Genomic DNA, 23,145 nt, shown 5'->3' on the forward strand with positions numbered 1-23,145 from the left:
AGTAACAAGGAACGAGGTAGACGCTACTATGGCCAAAATGAAAAGCGGCTCCCCGTTAGATCCCGCCCTATCAGATTTCTTAAAACTGTAGCCCCGGTCATCGTGCCCACAATCACGGAGCTCATAAACATATCGCTCTCTCAGGGTTCGGTCCCCCCAGCTGGAAAAGTGCTGTCGTTAAAGCTCTCCTAAAGAAACCCCAGCTGGACCCAGCCGACATGGCGAACTACCGGCCAATCTCACTCCTCCCCTGTATCAGTAAAATGGCCGAGAAATTGGTCAATGGCCAACTGTCACAGTATCTAGAAGCCAATAACATCCTACGGCAGTCCCAGACTGGGTTTCGCCCAGGCCATGGCACGGACTCCGCCCTTCTCGCCGTCATCGAGGAGGCTAGGTGCATCCTGGATTCAGGAGGATCAGTGGCAGTGATCCTCCTGGATTTAAGCGCGGCCTTTGACACAGTCACCCATCGTGTCCTACTTTATCGGCTGGCTGCGGCAGGGATTGCAGGATCGGCGCTCAGGTGGATAGAGTCTTTCCTCTCAGGGCGCTCATTCCAGGGGTGGGATGGCAACTTCCATTCTGCCACCCTCCCCCTCATGAGTGGAGTCCCCCAGGGGTCATCATTAAGCCCAACTCTATTTAACGCTTACATGGCCCCGCTCGAAGATGTGGTTACCCCCTTCGGGATTAAAATAGTAAGCTACGCAGACGACACCCAATTAGTCGTCTCACTTTCCCAACTGGACAAACACCCGGACAATCTGCAAAACTGCCTTAAAAATATCCACAATTGGATGTGTGAGTCATCGCTCAAATTAAACGGCTCAAAGACTGAGGTCATGCTTTTGGGCAAGCAATGGACCACCATCCCTCCATCGGTCTGGCCAGACGTATTCGGGGAAATCCTCGCCCCGAAACAAGAAATTAAAACCTTAGGAGTATGGCTAGAACCCGAGCTGTCAATGAAAACTCAAGCTACCAAGACCGCAGGGACCTGCTTTGACCTAATGCGCTCTATCCGTATGATCCTCCCACTACTTCCGCCCCTATCCAGGAAACTCCTGGTCCAGGGCCTGGTGCTTGCGCGGCTGGACTACAGCAACATGGTATACCTCGGAGCTCCAGAAGCTACCATGGCTAAACTTCAACGCACGCAGAACGCAGCCGCCCGGTTACTTTGGAATCTCCCTTCCAGAGTATCTGCTAAACCAGCAATCCAGGCTCTCCACTTGCTCCCAATACGCCAAAGGGTCGAATTCAAGGCCCTGTGCACTGCACACAAACTGCTTAATGGTTCGGGCCCTGCTATTCTGAGAGACCTGGTTACTCCCTACATAGCTCCCAGGTCCCTCCGCTCGGAGAATGAGAACCTGGCCAATGTCCCCAGACACAGGAAGACACGTACTGGCGGACGTCGCTTTTTGGTTAAAGCTTCCACCAGATGGAATACACTTCCCCGCACCCTTCGGCTCGAACCCAATCACTTGATTTTTAGGAAAAAACTGAAAATGCTGTTATTCCCTAAATAAAGTCCCTCCTTTTTTTTGTCTTCGGGTCTTCATAAATATTATAGCGCGGGGATGCCCTCGGGTCACCAGGCGCTCTACAAATCGCTAAAATAAAAAAATAAAATAAATGTTCGATGAACCAGAGATATCTCTGACATCTAGGCATGCCCTGGCATACAGGTTGAGTTCCGGCGTCGTCCATAGGTGCCTCCATAACGCCAGTGGGCGAAATCTAGCCTGATCCTCAACCGGTAGACACCCAAGATCGTACAAGAGTGGGATCCTTGGGGTGACTGCGGCAAACCAGTGGCCACCCTAAGAAATTTGTTTTGGGCTAATCTCAACGGGTCCAAGTTACTAAACCCCCATAATTCCGCCCCATAGAGAACGGAGGGAAGAACCTTGGAGCCGTAAATCTTAATTAGGGGAGAAATAGGCCGAGTAAAGGAGCGTTTGTGCTCTTTAATCAGCGCACCACCTATCTGCAAATGTTTCAAGGCCATAAGCTCAATCTGGGGAGTCCAGCTTAGGGTGTCACTAAATGTAACTCCTAAGTATGTAAACAGCTTCATTTGTTCTAGGGGCATACCCCCCATTGTGACCCTTGCGGTGATCTGGTTGTGGCATCTTAAGACCATAAACTTAGTCTTGGAAACATTTACCTCCAGCTCATGTTCGTGACAGAATAACTCAAACCTAGACAGGGCCTGCTGAAGGCCCTGTCTGGTTTTAGATATTAAAAGGGTATCGTCAGCGAACATGAGTAGAGGTATTTTCATTCCTGCTAGTGACGGGGCATCTGTGGGATGATTGGCAAAGTAGTTAACGACCCTATTAATATATAACGAAAAAAGGGTAGGGGCTAAAACACAGCCTTGCCTGACACCTTTAGCCACAGTAAACCTATCGGTCACCTCCCCTGGTTTGCCCCAACGTACCTGGGCATAGGTATTCCTGTGTAGGCTAATTAGCAGACTAACAAGAGGGGCTGGCATGCCCATATCTATTAGGCACTTCCATAAACCAGCCCTCGGCACAAGGTCAAAGGCAGACCTGAGATCTTGCTGCGTATAGGTTGCCCTTGCCTAAAAGAACCGTCTTCCAGAAGAGAAGCATAAAACGATAGGCCTGATCTAGGTTGCTTACATGAGACCTGAAACCAGCCTGTAATGGAGTTAAAATATTATGTGAATCTATCCATTCATGAATCCTGGCAAGGACAAGACGGGCTATGATTTTTTGAACCGCGTCTATAAAGGCTGATAGGCCGATAGTTGGAGGGAACCGACCTATCACCTTTCTTATAGATAGGCAAGATTTCAGCCCCAGCCCAGGATTCAGGGACTCTGGCACCAGAAGCCAAGGCATTAACCAACTGAACCAGATATGGAACCCATAGATCTTGGTCCTGAAGGAATAAATCGGCTGGGATGCAATCTGGTCCAGGTGCCTTCCCTCTCGGGATAGATTTCAAGACAGATTTTACTTCGGTAGATGTAAACACTAGGGGGTCAACCGATATTGACCAGCAGATGTTCGCCAGAGAACTGTCTGGACCCTTAAATTGGTTCTCAAAATAGCTAACCCAATGTTGTTGACCCACCGATAAAGGGCTCGGCCGATCATCCTGGGACAAACCCCATTTAAGTAGATGCCAAAACTGCTGAAAGTTCTTGGAGCTACATGCATCTGCCAGAGTAATCCACCTTTCCTCATCCCATTTCACCCTAGCTCTATGTTTCGCAGCATTAAATGCCTTCCTACAAGCCCTTATTAGACACAGATCCTTAAGTTTAAGGGCCTTAAACAACTCGGCATGTGTCCATTGACACTCCTCATTGAACCAGTTTAGCCTTTTCTTGTACCCCCTTCCACCCCTTTTAGTGAGGGATTTAATAAAAAGTTTCTTTAAGGACCTAAACAGGAAAGTGTGAGTATCGGTGATCATAGAGTTAATTTTCTCCTGGGACTCACATTTAGTAATATTAACCAGGGAATCAGAAACCAAAGATCTAATAGTTTTACAGGCTTCAGGATCAGCACAAATTTTTGGCCAGCGTACTCTTCTTGTGTCATTAGTGAAAATAACATTATCCTGTACAATGTTAGAGACATAATTGTCTGGGCCTATAAAACTTGAATCCCTTAGTTCCACCACTAGGGGGTCGTGATCACTTTCTGGGCGTGATGTTACCTCCATATCCACCAACAAGTGCCACAGTTTAACATCCAGTAGTACGTAGTCAATTCTGCTACTATGTCTACCATTACTAAAGGTGTCTTTGCCTAGCCTATCAGAGCCTGTTCTACCGTTAAGGGCACGCAAACCTGGGTCCAAACACATACCTTTGATAAAAATTGCCACCTGGGACCACCTTTTAATCGGAGCTAAATCCAGTTGGGGGATCCCCCAGGCCAGATCTTCAGTCTCTGTAAAAGAACCCTCATCCTGGCTCAATGGTTCAAAGCAAGGGGTGGACTCAACATCAATAGATAGGGCAGCATCTACTTGCGGGGGAACAACTCCTGTTTTAAAAACACTGTCCCCCATTTCAGCTATAGCACAAGGACCATTAGGGGGTTGAGATGGACGCCAGAGTGGGAAGACAAAATATCGTTGTATGCGGATGACATCCTTTTGTGCTTGACCAACCCCCGGAATTCTTTGATTGTGTTTCTGGATGTCCTGGCCATATTCGGGAGGTACTCTGGCTTTGCCATTAACTGGTCGAAGTCACTCCTTTTTGTCGGTGGGGTTCCGGTACCTGGGCATATTTGTTTCAATGGATCCCAAGGCACGATATGACATGAACCTGGTGCCCCCGCTAGCTAGGTTCCGGAGGGACGTAGCGAGATGGAGTTCGCTGCCACTTTCCCTACTGGGACGTGTGGTCCTGTTTCAAATGATGGCCCTTCCCCGCTTCCTGTATGCACTCCAAAACACCTTGGACCCGGTACCCCCCTCAGATTTCAGGGAAATTGAGTTCCTTCAGAGGCAGCTACTCTGGGATGGCAGGCCACGGATTGCATTCGCCAAACTCGCTTTGCCTTGATATGATGGGGGATTGGCCTGCCTAATGTCCAGAAGTATTATTGGGCCTCCCATTTGGCGGCTATCAATCAGGCAATTTATGAATCGCCACTTGACCCTGGCTACGCGATGGACCGTGGGCAGATACCGGGCGGCGACTATACTAGGGCTCTTTACGCCAGAAAGGGGTGGTTTCCACTGGTGGGCCCGGCAGCAGTTTCAGTACGGGTGTGGCATGAGGCTAACAGGTCTCTTAAATGGGACGGGAAAATAACTCTGGCTACGCCGCTGTGGAACTCGGACCGTTTGGGCGGTTTGTGGAAGACGAAAGGTTTTGACAAGTGGGATCTCATCGGGATCTCACAAGTCAGAGATATGTTGGGGAAAGACGGGATCCTCACATTTGAGGCTCTGCAGGAGAGACATCAATTGCAGGAAAGCGAGAGGTATCGGTATCTGTAGATCCAACATGCGTTGCTGGCTAATATCCCCCAATGGCGTTACACCCCCGGAGGCCTCTCCGTTGGAGGACTGGTTGTTAGACGGACATCTTCCGGTTTAAACAATTTCCTTGATTTATAAAAAAGCTTATCAACCACACTGAGGATCCGCTTGTCGCCCTTAGGAAACAGTGGGGGCGGAGGGACTAATTTTGGATGACGAGGACTGGAGAGAGGCTGTGTCCTCCCCGAGAGTGGTCGCAGTACAAATGAGACTGAGTTTAGTGCAGTTGAAAATCCTACATTGCTCTTATGTGACTGGGCTGAGATTGGTGCGAATGGGTTTGGCGGTGAGTGGTGAGTGTCGAAGAGGATGTGGGGAGGCCGCAACATTCCTACATATCTTATGGGATTGCTTAGATGTACGGAGATATTGGATTGAAGTCCACGACAAAATACGAGAAGCGTGGGGAGTGGCATTGACGTTAGAGGCACGCCGATGTCTCCTGAATGTTTGGGAGCCAACTGATCTTACTTCACACGGGAAGACGTGGGTTACATTGGCATGTGCAGTGGCCAAGCGCAACATCGCCCAGCTGTGGGGAGCCTGCCAGGCCCCCAGATAGGAAAATGGATGGAGGATTTAGATTGGTGTATGTTCAGAGAAAGATCGGTGTATGTTGCTAGGGGGCGGCCAAGGAAATGGGGGAAAATTTGGGGTGCCTGGAATGGGTACAGAGGAGATATTTGTGCTCCCCCAGTTGTACAGGAAGTCAATCTGGTGTTGGAATCGCAATGATCCCTATTAAATTCTTATGTTAAGTATTCTGTAAAAGGTAGATGAATCATCAGATGTTTTGTGATTGTGTGTCACCCGATGAATTTATGTTTATTGTTATATGTGTCAATAAAAAGAAATTTAAAAAAAAATATGCTAAATACGTTTCAAAATGCAAAAATGTTTGTCCCTTTAACGTGGAAGTTTTTCCACTTTGTACATGAGGTCATATAGCTGAATTGAGATGCTTTTATTAAACGTTCTTTAAGTACATACTGTTGGAAATAGCCCTCTCTGAAGGGTCACCCGAAACGTTTTGCCTTCATCCTCCTCCTTTACTCACCTTCTTTCTGCTGGCTTTAGGACTCTGGGCAATTTACCACTGCTAACCAGTGCTAAAGTTCATATGCTCTCTTCTCTACACACGGTATAATTGGTTTACACCTGTTTGACATATTTAATTTACTTCTTAGTCCCTTGTAAAGTGGTATGCCATATTCCTAGGACCTGTAAATTAAATGCTACTAGGGATCCTGCAGCACTGATTGTGCCAACCACAGAAGTAGCCTTTCAATCTTTTCTCAGGCCTGTCACTGCAGGTACTGTGTGTGCAGTTTACTGTCACTTTGACTTGGCATTTAAAGCTACTTGCCAAGTATGAGCTCCCATTGTATTACACATAAGTCACTCCCAAGGTAGGTCCTAGAGTACCCTAAGGGCAGAGTCCTATGTAATGAAAGGTTGGCCATGTATTGTGATGTCTTGCATTTCCTGATAGTGACAAACAGTCTATTTAGTTTTTCACAGTTGTGAGGCCTAATCCTCTCATAGGTTAGCATTGAGAATTCCTTAATACACGTTTAAGCTGTAATTCCTGATCAGAGAAGAATACCTTTTTTAAGTTTCATATGTTTGGAACGGTAATTACAAATCCACCTTACTCATGAAGTTGGATTTAGCACTACTGTTTTAGAAATGTCACTCTTAGAAAGGGTACATTTCTCTGTGCTTACTGCTTATTGTGCCTGACAGCCTGCCTCCAATACACGTCTGGGCTGGGTGACAGTTACACTTTGTGAGTTCCCTGTAGACAATCATCAATACAGAATTCGAGGCTCATTGCATTTTGTTCACTCCTCTGCATTCTGATGGATCTTCCTGGGAAGGAATGGGAGGGGCCGACACTTAAACTTCAATAGATAGTGTCCTTTTCACAACCCAGTCCTGTCTGGATGACAGGACTGGGTTGAAATGGATCCTTGTGTACTTCAGAGATTTTGAAGTCAACCTCTACATCAAAGGCACATTTGGGTATACGTACTGGTACTCTGACCCTCTAAAACCAGAAACTTCTGGATATTGAACTGAACTTCTGTCAGAAGGACTGCTGTGATGCATAAAGTACTCAACTGGACTGTTTTTCTGGAAGGACTGTTTTTCTGCTTGCTGCCCTGCTGCCTGCTGCCTGCTGCTCCCTGGCTCGTCTGGAAGGACTTTGCCTTCCCTCCAAGTGATCTTCAAAGGCTTGCCTCTTGTTATCCGAAGTATCAATGACATGAAAGCCTTACTACAATTCTGCTGGTGCTACTGTACTCTGTGTTCTGCAAGCCCTACTCTTGCCTGAGGTGCCCCCTTCAAGCTCTAGGCCTCAAAAATGGGTTCTCCAGCGAGTTTCATCAAAAACGAATGAATGAATGAATGAATGAATGAATGAATGAAAAGGTTTTTTATATAGCGCAACATTCACTCCAAGGAGCATCTTGGCACTTAGCGGAAAGACAACTGGTGATATATTGCAGAGGACAGGGTCATGAAGAAGAGACTTTAGATCAAAGATAGCGCTAAGTGATCTGGGAAAGCAGAGATCCATGTTTTGAGAAGGCTCCTAAAAGTTGTTTCTGTTTGTGTGTGCCTCAACTGGGAGTGTAGGGCATTCCACACTTTTGTCCCTAGTACCGCCATGGTCTCCCCCCCTGTGTGGTCAGTTTGAAGTTGGGGATAGTTAGCAGATTTTCTGATGTTGGCTGCAGAGTGGTGTTTGGTTCTGTAAGGCTTGATGTTGGATCTTAGATATTCTGGCAAATGCATTGCATAGACTGCATAGACTGCATGAGAAATTCCGCAATTTGATGCTGACGCAGAGGGTGTCCGACCACAGCGGTCCAACAGCCACGCAGCTTGATGATTAAGCTCAGCGTTGATGACGAGGTGGGACTCCTTTAACGTGCCCCGACAACAATGCAGGAAACTCTCAATGGCTACAAAAGCTCTATCCGAGGTATTTCTTCTGCATGAAATTTCTGGGTCCTGTAGCCGGTCTGCCATTGATCGCCTGAACTTTGGATTTGCACTATTCCCATCATGCTGCGTAACTCCTTACGCCTGCTTCAAGCCGGCGCAAGGTTTTGAGGCAGTGGCGTCTTCAAAGTGACTCAGTGAAATCTTGTAGATTTCACTGCGTCACTTTTACGAGTCTCCCTTGCGATGGAACTCCCGTCCTGCATACATTATACATGAGTCAGGTATAATGTAGCTCAGGGCTTTACAACATTTTTTATGACGCTGCTGCGTCACAGAAGTGATGCAACAGTGGTGTAAAGTTGTCACAAGGGGCTTGTAAATCTGCTCCTACATTTTCAACAAATTTGCACATATAGGCATTAGTACCCAGGTAAACATTACTCTTGTGAAGACGATGAAAACTTAATATTGCCCTGTTTACCTAGTTGCATATATGACTCTAATAAACATGAAATCTTTGAACATCGCCTCCTCAGAGGTTCATGTAAATAAATCTCTTTTAATTCCTACCATCTACCCACACTTACATTGTTTCGTATCAACTATGCTACAAGATTTTCTTAGATATGCAGGCTCATATCTTTTTTTCCTTCCTTCAAGAACATTGCCTAATTTTCTTAAACTTCACATACATGCACTTTAATAACGGTGTTAGGTGTATTACGAACCACAGTCAGTAAATGAAGCATGTTCATTTTGCATTATTATCGGTGCATGGCTTGTTTGTGGGAAAAATCCTCAAGGGACAAGGCATAGCGAACAATCCATCTCACCATATAAAACCTTATTAAATAGGCCAGTCCTGAGTGCTTTCCGATCTCGGGACGAGGAATGTGTAATCTCAAGGAGCCTGGTGGTGATTGATAGCTTGTCATTAACACCGACAGTGATCAAAAATGTAAGGACGGCTATGCAAATACAAGGAAAAATTCACTCCACAATCTCCCTGTGGAGGCCTGGAAATTAAATAGCTGTATAATTTGAAAAAACACAGCAAAAGGACAGAATCCATCAGCTCTAGTGTGTCTATGGATGCTCCTTAATTTATCATCAGTGAGAGCGTTTGCATGCTGTAGACATCCACTTAAGGTTGGCTGTTCTACAATTCAGCCCTTTAGTTGTGATCGTCACCTTGGTTTAGAAATCAAATCAATTGCAGACTCTCATTTCATTTCATGAGGGAATACATTTTGTTTTAGCACAGGCTGGTTCAGTGCCTCTTTTTACTTTGGGTTTCCTGCACCCAGCCCTCCCTGCTAATAATCATTAAAAACAGTGGGGCAATGAAGGCTTTTTGCATTTAAAAGGTCTGCAGTTCGTATACTGACAGCGATTGTGAGTGCAATAACCCAAGTCGCAATGTACTAAAGAGACATTGGAAGCCTGCAGAGTCAAAATTGAAACTCCCTGAAAGTCTGAAGGCAAAGGAAACGGGCATGTTAATGAGAATGTGGTGCAGCGCAACAAGTCACCTTGCTGCACTGCGTCTTAGGGAAAGGGCAGGGATGCACCATATATAAAAGAATACAATGCATTCATGTCCTTGTCCCTAAGCTGGTGCCATTTTGGCTGCCTAGCGCCAATGCATGCACCCTTGCAATATGGCCGCCTGTGTTGTCTGAAGGACAAAAACAATCCTGAGAGGAAAAATCCTCTTTCTATGTGTGTTGCAGAATGCAGCACATGTAGAAAGAGGATGCAAAGAAGAGAAATAGAGATATTCCTCCTTGTTATGCCTCACCTGGGGAAACATATCTTTTTGGTGCATTCCTAGGTTTAGCAGTTCTGGTAAATCTGGAAATGAATCAAAAACCATGGAAGTTGCCTGGGGACACAAACGCAATGCCATTGAATGTCTCCTTGGTACAGAGTAAGGCAACACAGCACAAATCAATGCGTTGCTTAACTTGAGATTAATGAAGTCCCTCAGGGCCATGCAGACTGGCCTTGCATGGTTTCATAAATCCCATTTTTGAGTTTTATCACTCTTGCACTACGTTGCGTGGTGCAAGCAACGCAACAGGCCTGTAAGTATGCCCCATAGTGTAAAGTTGTCCCTCTTCCTATTTGATACACACACAAAATATATCAACGACTTGAAACAACACTGAGAATCGAATGTGAATGACTGCCAGTACCCATTCCTGCAGTAGATATTGTCCCTTTGGACAGCTGCCATTGTGTTAGAAGCCCCTTTATGCATCAGAGGTAGCAGACAACGCTCCTATCCACAATTCAGAAAAAACTGAATTCTTATATAAATGTAAATTCTCACAAGGTTTACAAAGACTTTTAACACAATTCACTTGTTCATTTGTTTGCAAATGAATATAACTATGATGTCAATGACGATTGTATGTGTTAGAACTGGGGGCCTCTAGTTGGCAGAGGTAGGTACCACTGTCCAAATAGGGACCCTTGCTTCTAGTCAGGGTAAGGAGGAAACCCTCTGAGATAGCCCCTGCTCACCCCCTTGGTAGCTTGGCACGAGCAGTCAAGGATTATCAAAGGCAATGTGTAAAGTATTTGCACCAACACTCACAGTAACACAGTGAAAACACCACAAACTGACTCCACAACAGTTTAAAAAAATAAAGGTATTTAATCTAAACTACACAAGACCAAAACGGCAAAAATCCAACATACACAGTTCAAGAATATGGTTTCAAAAGAGTTCTTAAGGTTGTGATAAAATAATCCACAGTAGCATGAAAAGTTCACGGTTGCGTCATGTTTAGCCAATAGTAACTTTAAATGCGACAAAGTTCCAAAACAGAAACTGGTGCGGTGGAAAACAAGCGATTTGTCACTTCTGAGACCCTGGGGAGGCGATGCGACAACCCCGCTGGATGTAGCGGGTGTGTTGCGGTGACTCCGGTCTGTATGGGGAGGGATGCAATACCTTGTATGGATTCTGGTGCGGAGGTTCCGTAGTGAAAGAAGCTTGCAAAGGCACAATACGAGGATCTTTGGAGTTGCGATGATCTCCGGGGTGCCGATGCGTGGACCAGCGGTGATCTTCCTCTCGCAGCTCCTCGATGTGATGTCTCTGCGACGACACTCGCAGCGACGTGATGCGGTTCGCAAGCAAGCGGTGCGACGATCTCACCCAGCGATGACAGGCTCTGCGACGACACTCGTATCTATGGTAATCTTCCCGCACCGGTCTGGTGCGTCCCGCAAATGAAGGATGCGATGACTCTGACAGCGGACACTGGCGCTGCAACGATCTTGGCCTTTGTAGCGGCGGGAATTTCCTCGCACTGTCGGGGATGCGCTCCGCAAGCGAGCAATGCGACAAAACTTGCAGAAAGTCTTTAAAAGCTTAGTTTCCAGCTTCCCAACACCGGTACAACTTCCAGAGGCACCACAACTGGCCCAAGCACTCTAGGAAGGACAGAACTCTCTCAGCAGAGCTCAGGGAAGCTGGGAATTAAGTCCTTTTGTTCCTGGGACTTCTTAACAGGGAGCTAGCTCTTCTCAGGGCCTTGGAGATTCCTTCAAAGCAAGGGGACACAGCACCAAAAGCAAATTCCTTCCCCTCTCCTTGGCAGCAAAGCAACTGCAGGTCAGTCCAGCAGAGCAACAGCAGGACAGTCTTCCTTCTTCAGTTTCAGCTTTCTCCTTGGCAGGGGTTCCTTCTTGATTCCAGGATGATCTAATTTTCTGTAGTCAGGGCTCCTGTACTTATATCCCTAAAAGTCTTTGATCCCTTTGTGCAGGAGGGCTCTGAGCCCGGTCTGAACCAGTTCTGGGTGTTCCTTGAGCACTTTGTTTTCCTGGCCTCTCCTTTCCTTCCAGGGAGAAGGGCAGGGTCGACAGCCACCCAGCAGGAGGTGGAGCCAGCATTGTGGAAGGCAGGCACAGCCCTATTCAGGCCCAGGTGCTATCCCCTCCCACCACTCAAGATGCAGATGCAGTCATTCAGCCTAGGGCTAACACAGCCAGCCTCCTGGGGACTCCCAGCCCCTGTCACTCTCAAACTAGACAGCCAATTTGCAAACAGGCCAAGGCACACAGAAGGGTCAGACAAGAGAACAGCAACTTTCTAAAAGTACTGTTCTCAAACACAGGATTTAAAAACAGCCTTTCCTTAAAGATGTGTTATTAAATTCTGAGTTCAGGGATACCAGACTTTTATGTCATATCTTGCTCCTATGGAAAGATATGCTGGTAGCCACTGTAGCCAGCATCCCCCATGATAGCCTATGGGGCAAGATAGCCTTACAATAGTGAAAAACGAAAATGGCTGTAATTCACTACCAGAGCATGTCACCTGCACAAGTACATGCTCTATCTTTCACATACACTGCATCCTGCAAAAGGGGGTACCTTGGGCCTTCCATAGGGGTGTCTAATGTGTACAGAAAGGGAAGGGTTTGGCCTGGCCAGTGGGGACACTGACCAGGAGGACATGGCAGTTCACTGACTGCACACAGGCCCTGCGGTGGCAGGCCTGAGACACCATTTTAGTGCTACTCATGTGGCTGGCACAATCAGTGCTGCAGGCCCACTAGTAGCATTTGTTATCACCAGCCCGGGCACACTCAGTGCACTTTACAAGGGACTTCTTGGTGACGCAAATATGCCAATCATGGATAACCAATCTCCATAACAATTTACACAGGGAGCACTTGCACTTTGATACTGAACAGCAGTGGCAAAGTGCCCAAAGCATCTAAACCAGCAAAAACGAAATCCAGCACAGCATCAAAATATAGAGGTAGAGGCAAAAAGATAGGGGAAAATCACGTCAAAGATGCCAGGTCTAACAGTATGCAATATTACTCATTGCTGTTCTAATGCTAATGGGAGAGTTCCACAAATGCATATACCTGTAAAGCATATATCGAATGTGTATGCTGTTTTTATTTCTATGTGTCGGTAATACAAAGACCAGTGTTTTATAATTACGGTGTTTGAGTGCTTTTTTGTAGTATACTCAGCGTGTTGCAAGGGTAGGTGTTGTGCTAAACTTTACACTTTGACTGGATAAACCTGATTGCTCTGTGCCAAGCAATCCAAGGCTGAGCACAGGTTATCTAATGAGTCAATGATGGTGGATTCTGTCTAGCTTTGATGCCTTGTTTTTGTTCTCTGTGATTTGCCATTCTAATTAGGAAACCTGTCTGTGCTCACTACAGTTATGCTACGTCTTTAGAGCAAATGAACGTCCCTGCGGTAGTGGAGTTTGAGTAGGATAAGTTGTAAACCTATACTGTAGCCCAACTCAAAGGATTCTGGTGGACAGGTGGGAGGGTAGGAAGCTCAAGTGGGAGCTGGCTAAACATAAGTGGGAAAATGAGAAGGCCAAGGTTGCAATGGTGTTGCGAGGGTGGGGCTGTGCAAATTCTTTAGACTTTAACCCTGAGGATAAGCCTGACTGCTCTCTCCCAATCTACTTAAGGGTGAGCACAGGTTATCGGACAAGTGTATCATACTCATCCTATCGAGGACCATGGATTCTTTCTGGCTTCGATGCTGCCCAGCCGGCCAGAAATTGCTGGGTCTAACATCACCCATGCTTGTGCATCCACACGTATGCACAGCAGGCAACAATTAATACATTTTGTTATGTTTAACAAAATCTCATTCAAAGAAAGCTACTGCAGGCCTGTCCTTATCTGCAATCTACCACAAAATAGATTCAAATAGGGTTTCTGCAGAGAATCACACATCCACAGGTGTTACTTTTAAAGTTATTTCTTAAAGTGTAAGAAACTTCATTTTAAAGACTTGCACAGTGGATGTGTGTGCATCTAGGGGGGACCATCTTTGAATAGAGTTTCTTATTAGTAATCAAGGACGAAAGCTATTGGTGCCAATGAATCTGTGATGGTAAGCTTTGAATGCTTCATTATATTTTAGGAAACCTCATTTAAAGATCACTGCTCCAGATGTGCCTGAATTTGCTGTGGCCATCTAGGACAAAACATGGACTAAGCCAATAAGCCAATAAGTTTGATGGATAAGTGCCACTGACTATGTCGATCTCAATGCCTGTTTATTATAATTCGTTTGGTACTTTAGCCGTTGCCTTTCTTGACCTCATCCTACATTTTTACAACTTTATTTATTTTGTTCAGAATTTGAGATTAGAAATTGTATTTTATGCATATCGAATAGCCTTACCCCATGCCCTTGTGTACCACATTACAAAGTTGTTCAATTTGTAGACAATCAATAACCTTACGCTTGTTCACTTTAGTATATAGGCTGGAGGAAAATTTAACAACTGGTTTTGTTTTGTTATGCCGAAATTTTTATTCATGACAAATATTCCTAAATTCTGCACAGCATGGGAAATTACAATGGGCTGGGATCAATTAGCTAATGCAGATGTCCATTTGCTTATTCACCTACAAGTCATTCAAAGAGCACTACACAGCAGGACATGGTGCTGGGAGTCTCCTCGTATTTTTGTTGATGTCCCAAGGCACAGATAAGTGTAGTAATCTTGTTTATAAGAGAGTTTAGCACTGAACACTCTATTGGCTAATGAAGAGAAGCACATAGAATTCTGGATCTCAAATTAAGTGCACCTACTTCTGTTGAAGATGTTGTTTATTAACTCAGCCTTTATGGAAATGTCATGAAGTCAATAAGTAATGTTTAATAGCTGTTAAAAATCCTCGATGTTCATACTTACCAGCAGTTGGTGGATCTTTTGTTCCAATTGTAAAGTTGATTGAAGAATAGTAGATATCCGGTTGGAGCAAAGATCACGATCTGTGCTTAATGGGTTGTAAAATTGGTCAAATGAACTGAAACCATGACGCATCTGTCAGTTCATGCTCTAGGAGGATACATCTTTAACAGCAGGAGAGAATCCGAGCTTCAAACAGTCTTTCAAAAACCCACGCTGAAAGCCGATCTGAAGGCGTGGAAGGAATGTGCACGAATTTACAGTGAAGTGATGGATCATGACCATATGCATGCTAGCGAAACTAATAACCAAAGGATGGTGTTTGGAAAAAGTTAAATCATCTGAAAACGTGTACACAGAGTGTGACTGCATTGTGACTGGTAGAAGGCGACAGCGAGTGATGGCTGGCACTTCACTTAGTAACAAGGAGGTATGGTGCAAAAAGACATCCTGTTGATTCTCTAAAGAAAATTTGATTGTTGGGATCTAAGGACAAACTAAATTTCGAGGGTTGTCAGTTTAGGGGGAGCTTTAAGGCAATTGTTGTAAAGGACTATTCTGTTCCCTATAAAGAATGGAATCATTCAATAAAGGCGCCCAAGATCCTCTCCTATATCATGAATTGTCACCTTCCAAAGTATGCAGTTTAGAGTGTCAAGTGAAAACTTTGGACAGCTACAGTCACTTGGCACATGCAAAAGATGTTTGTTAGAAACGTGCCCTCCAGCAAGGACACTGGGGATTTTTTGCTTTTGTATTGAACTCAATTGTTGTTAGCTGTCAAACTGTGTGCACTTCTAACCAATGGTAAATCCTTAGCACTCGCTGTTAAATGCTACCTATGAGCTGCAGCACTAATTGTGGCACCCACGTCAGTAGCGCTGTATCAGATGTTTCCAAGCATGCCACTGCAATCTGGGTGTGCAATTTTAAGCTTCACTTCGACATGACAAAATACATGTTTTGCAAAATAGAATTAACACTGTAGTCCAAGGGTGTAAAACCAAAACGTATAAGAGCGATAGAATTGAGGAAAGAAAATAGCTCATGGCCAAACGTGGTGAATCAAAAGTACTTATAAACAAATGTTGCACCAAGCACCTCCATGTGCGCGAAACAACGACGTGAAGAAAAAATGAGATGTGTATGAGATCAGTTAGAACCCAATACCAAAGATAAGTGATAATCTATAAGGGAGGAAAGCATCTACCTGAAGTTGAAAATATTGAATTTTATACGTGTCTATGACGGATTCAGTAAACCTGGAAAAACGTGTGCGGCCTCTGGGGGAAAGGTGAATAATGGGCTAAAGTTAAAAACGGAGGAAAACATAAGGAAACAACCTGTAGGGACGACACTTGCACTTAATTCTTACCCAAAATTTGTTGGATTATGTCTCCGATATACCAGAAGAAGAAAAGGTTGTGTCTGCCGCTGTAACTAAAAATGAAAAATGCGCATAAGCTGCCCATGCTTATAAATGACCGGTAACTAATTTCTGAAGCCTTCCATAGTGCGCGCGTTTCTTACCTCGGCGACCAGGCGTACCGTCACCTCTGACCTCACAAATGGTCCGGTAACAACATCCGGTATGTGGACGTGTTCCTTAAATGACGGGCCGTTCACGTACCGTATGATTAAACTGTGGAGACTAATAGCGACATGTTGTAGTGTGCTAAGTGTACACGAAATTATGCGTGTCCAGTATGCTAGATGTGCGTTTGGTGTGCGGTGATCACACGAGTAACGAAGGGTGTGTTGCAAGTATAAGGGTGATTAAACACAGTAGTGAATATAATGGAGCAAGAAAAATAAGAAAAATAAGCAACGTGAAAATAAGCTGCATGAAAATAAACAACAAAAAATAACGAGTGAACTTATAGTGTGGACTGCGTGTCAATTCTTTACAACGGATTGCTTAAAAAAACAATATAAACTCAGTAAGAACGAGTATATCAAGCGAAGGTAATCTGACAGAGGATGAATACAAATTACAGATCAATTGAACTTGATAAAGATATGTCTTCACATAAAAATAAATTGTCACACAGTTGACTATCTATAGGAAACATGCCATTTCATACTGATCGTTAAGCCCACCTGGGGTCAATGTGCCCAATCATCAGAACGTACAAAAAATTCCATGCCGCATGCTCTAATAGGCCGCATAGGAGTGACCAATCTGTAGACCTCTTGTCGCAGGATAAAGTTACCAATATAAATAAGAATGGCCCAGGGATAAAGTGAAGGCTTACTGAGAGGCCTGAATGAAAAGCAATGTGCCCTCTGGATCATATAATTAATATTCCAGTCATTCAAAGCAGTGAAAGCCTTGGGGAAAGGCGAAAGACAAATGGCCCGATGTATCAAAGAGTTTTGCCTGTTCTGTGTCTATGAGAAAAGGTGTTCATACATATGGCCCAAAGCTCCTAGGGTCATCCCCCTCCATGCCCTCTGGACATCGAGGACCCTTAGATTAGTGTGACGTAATCTGTTTTCTAAATCTTCCACTCTGATGAGAGGGTAGGGAGCTACGACTCATGTTGGGCAATCTCCAAGGTGTTCTCTTTGACAGTTTTTCAGAGGATTGTCTGAGGGGCCTCCACCACACCAATTGAGTTTATAAAATAGCCATGTTCCTTAACCGCTTGTGGAGAACAACCTGGGTCTTCAAATTGGGAGACTTCATAGCAAGTGAATCTTTCCGATATTCCTGCCAGTGCTGCAGCAGCCGATGGTAAATGGCTCCCAAGGTTAGAGAGTCCAATGGCGATCCCACCAGTTGGGACCCTAACGGGGAGAGGTATTCCCGCTTGAAGCTTGCTTATCAAGTAGGGATTGTTCCACCATAGATGGAGTACCTAGGGATAGAACCCCAGCGGAAATTGATTAGTAGGCATCAGTTTGGTCCTGTCTGGGTTCCAAAAAGTCCCTCAGCTTCTTCAGGTGAGGGTGCAGGTTCGATTACCCCTTGGTCAAAGGCTGCTGAAACATAGTCCTCAAGCTGGCACTTAGGTGATCTTCTAGACCCACTCCTTTTAAAAGAAGGGGATTGTGTAGAAGGAGAGAGATCAGAGCATGCAACTGCCTTCTCCAGGGGTTCTAAGTTCATGTGTGTCTTGTCTGCCAAAACTGATTTGGCTGCTGATCAACATCCTCCTCCCACTCACTGTCGGATAAGTCAGAGAAGGAAAAAATGTCTCCTGTCCATCACTCCCAATGATAGCTGGTTCCAGGTAGCCTGAACAGGCAAGCATAGTGAGCTGTCAAGGTTTAGACTTATGACATGCCTGATGGGGCAGCCGGGATCATGCTTCTCCTTGAGAGATTCTTCCATCGGACTTATGCACCAAACTCAAACATGGCTGAGCTGGCAATGTATCAGATGTGGTTGTAGGTTCTTTACAGCCTGTCAAAGGGTCAACAAGAGAGGAGGGCGGGGGGAGCAAGGCTGGAAGCTTAACTTCTCTCATCTCTTTACTTAAGCCCATGTCCAGCATGGGAGCAGAGGGAGCGATAACAGAAGAAGGAATTAATGTTTTAAGAGTTCAGTGCCCGCTGTGAGCAGGGAAATACACATGCCTGCACTGTTCCACTAGATAGAGTCATCACATGGGGTAACTTCCTCAGAGAGCTTCACTATGGGCTTAGGATCTGGATCTGGGCCCCCCTCCAGAGTTAGCCCCGACTTCCCTGCCCTCTCTGGGACATGTTGTCCAGCAGCAGCAGGCTGTGTGATGAATTTGCCACAGTTGCTGTTACTCTGTTTGCCAAGCAATAGTCTCTTCTTCTCCCCTTTTGGGGAGAGACAGGCATTAGTGTCAGTTTTGTCCAAGCGACCCCGCCTCTTTGTGTCTCTCCTGACTGGCAGCCTGATTTGGAGAACAGCAACACTACGGAGAAGCAGCAAAGTCCACTTCACAGCCTGGACAGCTTCTGGCTTTGTCCACTGGTGTCTGAGATAAATGCTGCAGAGTATTAAATCAGATGCCCTATGGTTATCCAGGTCACAGGCTACTTTGAAGCGAGAGCCTGCAACAAAGTAGCACTATAAAAGGGCAGATTATTTCTTCCCTGATCCCCAGGAAAAAGGACCTGTTTACCAGCACCCGTGGCTGCCTAAATTGGTTTGGCTGGAAAACAACATAGGTAGATCCAATCCGGGGAAACTAAGAGTTAATTCTGTTGCCACCATGGTATCATGCCTAGTTCACCTATGCCTCCACAGCCTCTTCCTATACAAACCAGTGATCCGCCATCAAGGAAGAAAGAAGCGAGGCAGAGGAGAAAGAAACGCCACCCATAATCTAACAAATCTGATAAGGGACCCTGCCACCGCTACTGGTCTGGCGTGCCACTCCTGTACCCACTCTGCACTCACTCTGTCTCAACACCACCCAGAACACGGATCGAGAAGGGGAGTAAGTGTAGAGAGCAGTTTCCGTTGTCGGTTTTGTGGTCATGAAGAGCTTAGGCCGTTACACGAAGCATTCCAGGAGAGGTGGCCCGCACTGCATCAGCCACAATCCGCCATATTGTCCCCAGCCACGATCCAACACCTATCTTTCTGAACTCTACTTCAACTAAGACCATTATTCTTTCATTACTCATTTGCCAACTCCATTACTTCCCCTTTAAGCCATCCTCTCAGTTTGTTGAATCTCACACCCATACTAAGAAACAAAAATAAAACGATGGACCCTTCCTAATATCAGCACCTGACTACCTTTCTCCCCGTAATATTATGTGGCCCTTAAGTTAATGAAGGGAATTGTGTGCACACTGGCTGGCACCCATCGTTACTATGCCTATTCCCTAGGGAATCACAGTGCAAATAAAACAACCGCAAAGGTGCACCACAAAGAACAAGACAATAAGTGCAAATGGTATTAAGCACAAGAAAGAATTATTTCTCAAAGAGATGTTGATAATCTTCTGGTAATCTTTATTTTCAGTTTTCAGTAAAACATACAGCCGACGCGTTTCGTCCCAAGCTGGGACTTCTTCAGGGCTTTGAAAGTCGTGATACGTCGCTTTTTGAGCGAATGTGAAAGAAAAGGGTCCAAGGGGCGCCTTCCCAGACTCTGTGGTCCTAATGTGCGAGCCGGAATATATATTTCCTTCCAATGTCGAACAGTCAGGGTTGAACTGTAAAATTATTTTTGAACGGTGAGGACAGAGCTTTGCAGGATTCCTGAACGGTAAGAGAGAACGTTCTTGCAACCTTAATTTGTGTATGACTCAATTCATGTTCTGAGTAATTTGTAGGAATTGCAGAGGACAGGTGAACACATCGTCTTTGCGGGTGTTTCGGCGGGACGAGGGCTGTGGATGGGCGCCGGCTGTTTTATTACGAACGGCCTACTGGAACACAGTGCCCACACCCTCCTCCCTGGGACAGATAGGCCCACCTGTCCTCTGCAATTCCTACAAATTACTCAGAACATGAATTGAGTCATACACAAATTAAGGTTGCAAGAACGTTCTCTCTTACCATTCAGGAATCCTGCAAAGCTCTGTCCTCACCGTTCAAAAATAATTTTACAGTTCAACCCGCAAAGACGATGTGTTCACATCGTCTTTGCGGGTGTTTCGGCGGGACGAGGGCTGTGGATGGGCGCCGGCTGTTTTATTACGAACGGCCTACTGGAACACAGTGCCCACACCCTCCTCCCTGGGACAGATAGGACCACCTGTCCTCTGCAATTCCTACAAATTACTCAGAACATGAATTGAGTCATACACAAATTAAGGTTGCAAGAACGTTCTCTCTTACCGTTCAGGAATCCTGCAAAGCTCTGTCCTCACCGTTCAAAAATAATTTTACAGTTCAACCCGCAAAGACGATGTGTTCACATCGTCTTTGCGGGTGTTTCGGCGGGACGAGGGCTGTGGATGGGCGCCGGCTGTTTTATTACGAACGGCCTACTGGAACACAGTGCCCACACCCTCCTCCCTGGGACAGATAGGACCACCTGTCCTCTGCAATTCCTACAAATTACTCAGAACATGAATTGAGTCATACACAAATTAAGGTTGCAAGAACGTTCTCTCTTACCGTTCAGGAATCCTGCAAAGCTCTGTCCTCACCGTTCAAAAATAATTTTACAGTTCAACCCTGACTGTTCGACATTGGAAGGAAATATATATTCCGGCTCGCACATTAGGACCACAGAGTCTGGGAAGGCGCCCCTTGGACCCTTTTCTTTCACATTCGCTCAAAAAGCGACGTATCAAGACTTTCAAAGCCCTGAAGAAGTCCCAGCTTGGGACGAAACGCGGTGCTGTATGTTTTACTGAAAACTGAAAATAAAGATTACCAGAAGATTATCAACATCTCTTTGAGAAATAATTCTTTCTTGTGCTTAATACCATTTGCACTTATTGTCTTGTACTTTGTGGTGCACCTTTGCGGTTGTTTTATTCTCACACCCATACTGGTCAATTCCTATCTGCTTCCCTAAATCCATCAATCAAGTTAATTCCTGTTTTGCTTTCAACTCTCGCCCTCCCACTCTCTCACTCTTTCCTGGCCACACTCTCTCTACATACTATCCACCCTACTCTTCACCTACTTTCTACAATTTCCTCTCTCCCAGACTCCCTTTGTGAACTAACTCAGGCATTTGCTCACTTATGTTGTTTCTTGTTTCAGTTATCTTTTGTTAACGTGAATTCCCTGAAAAGGGATTAATCCTCTCTCCAGTTTCTTTCAGAGTAGATTGCTCTGATACCTGTTTGCACACCTGCGCTCTGTAAATATGCATAACTAAAGTAATGAATAAATACAATGAAACCATCTTTTTATATTCAGGAGGGTATGGCTGTTTCATTGTGGATTATCTGGAGAGTATGTTATCTCTCTCTTTGACTCCCGTACATTCATTGCCTTGCAATAATTCAAACAAAAGTGTCTATTATTACTACATGTGTGATCTGTTAGAAGAACAATATGGCCAGATTGAGGCACATCTCAAATATCCCATGGATATGTAAAGGCAGTAATGCTCTAGTTTCTTATTGTTATTGAGCCATTTTTGGGAAATCCCACTCTACATATATAGGAAACTGAGAGGATGGAGGTTTAGCTGGTCTGAGAGTCAGCAGGGAAGCAAGGTAAACTCCATGGTGCGAAGAATAGATACATAAACGTCTGGAGCTTTTCACAGCTGTTCCTGGAGTGTATGTTAACGCTGTCTTATAAAGTCTTCAGTATCTACAATAACACAAGTATGCCATCAGTCACTTTCAAAATGAGGGCAGAATCAATCACGCTAGGTATTCTAGCTTTATTGCTCCCTTGTCACTCCTTTTAAAAATAATGAGGCGGTCTGTGATGTGTGAAGCGTGAAATCCAGTCCTATTCTGCTTAGTGGCAGTAGCAAGGAAACCACCTCTGTGATTTATTCACACCTACCCTACCGGATTTAAGCATGCTACAGATTCTCATACTGTCTGCTGAGACATACTGTCCTGATTTTGGTAATAATGAGACTTCCGGCAATAAGAAAATTGCACTGAAGCAGTTCACACCGCATCCATCGACACCCTCTGCCGGTATGAAGAGTAGTGCAATTTCATTAGACTGCTTAGAAGTAGCTACACATTGCAAAGCATCCTGGGATGGCCACAAACTAGTATTGGCTGAGTTTTTCATGCACACTTTTTTTTAAAACATCTCCAAGGAATTCCTGAAATTCTCAAACTCTGTAATACATTTTTAGCGTAATGTTAATAATGTTAATATATGTCCATCATACAACCACGCCCACTATACATTTTCTGTAAAGAATAAAACCTTTTTTTTATCCACTGCATATTTTGATGATTGCAATAATTCTTCTTGCTAGCACTATTACACTGGAGCTCTCTCCCACTTTACCTCAGGCTACTTGGCCTCACTGATTTCAAGGAGAACTACAAGCTACCTCTGCTCAGTTGCAAACCATTCGCTGATCATTCCCTTATAAACAATGTGGATGTTCTTGGACCACTGGTGCCACTCCCGAAGACACTGGCAATGACTTATTTGATGATTACCCCATGTTTTACATCCCATTAACTGAAAAGCTCTACCTACAAATGACGTATGTAACATAGACCAAATGATCTGTTATATGCTCCTGGGTACATCTGTGTTATGGATATATAAGTTCTTCTTACAAAAAGATGTGCTCTTTGAAGCATGAATACAAGCCATAAAGTAAGGCAGGTACATATTTGTGAGTTCACAAATAATGACAATGCATGCAGTGTTTGCGGCTATCCACTCTGTCCACGTGACTGAGTGGTTATTGATGGTCGCATTATAGTTAGGGAGCCATGCCAGAGTTCATTTTCATATACATGTTCTGATGCTGTTAATCTCTATAGGAACTTGCTTACTATATAAATCAGAATTTTGCTTTCAATTATAAGCAGAATGTCAAAGAACA

General features: G+C 44.9%; 1 protein-coding gene across 3 annotated transcripts in view; it reads left to right on the top strand.

Annotated features, from left to right (window-relative positions):
- The window catches only part of ADGRB3 (adhesion G protein-coupled receptor B3), a 1,725,994-nt gene that overhangs the window by 1,155,971 nt on the left and 546,878 nt on the right, over positions 1 to 23,145 (top strand). The gene's annotated exons all lie outside the window — the stretch shown is intronic.

The sequence above is a fragment of the Lissotriton vulgaris genome, chromosome 6, assembly GCF_964263255.1.
Source record: "Lissotriton vulgaris chromosome 6, aLisVul1.2, whole genome shotgun sequence".
Lineage (NCBI taxonomy): Eukaryota > Metazoa > Chordata > Amphibia > Caudata > Salamandridae > Lissotriton > Lissotriton vulgaris.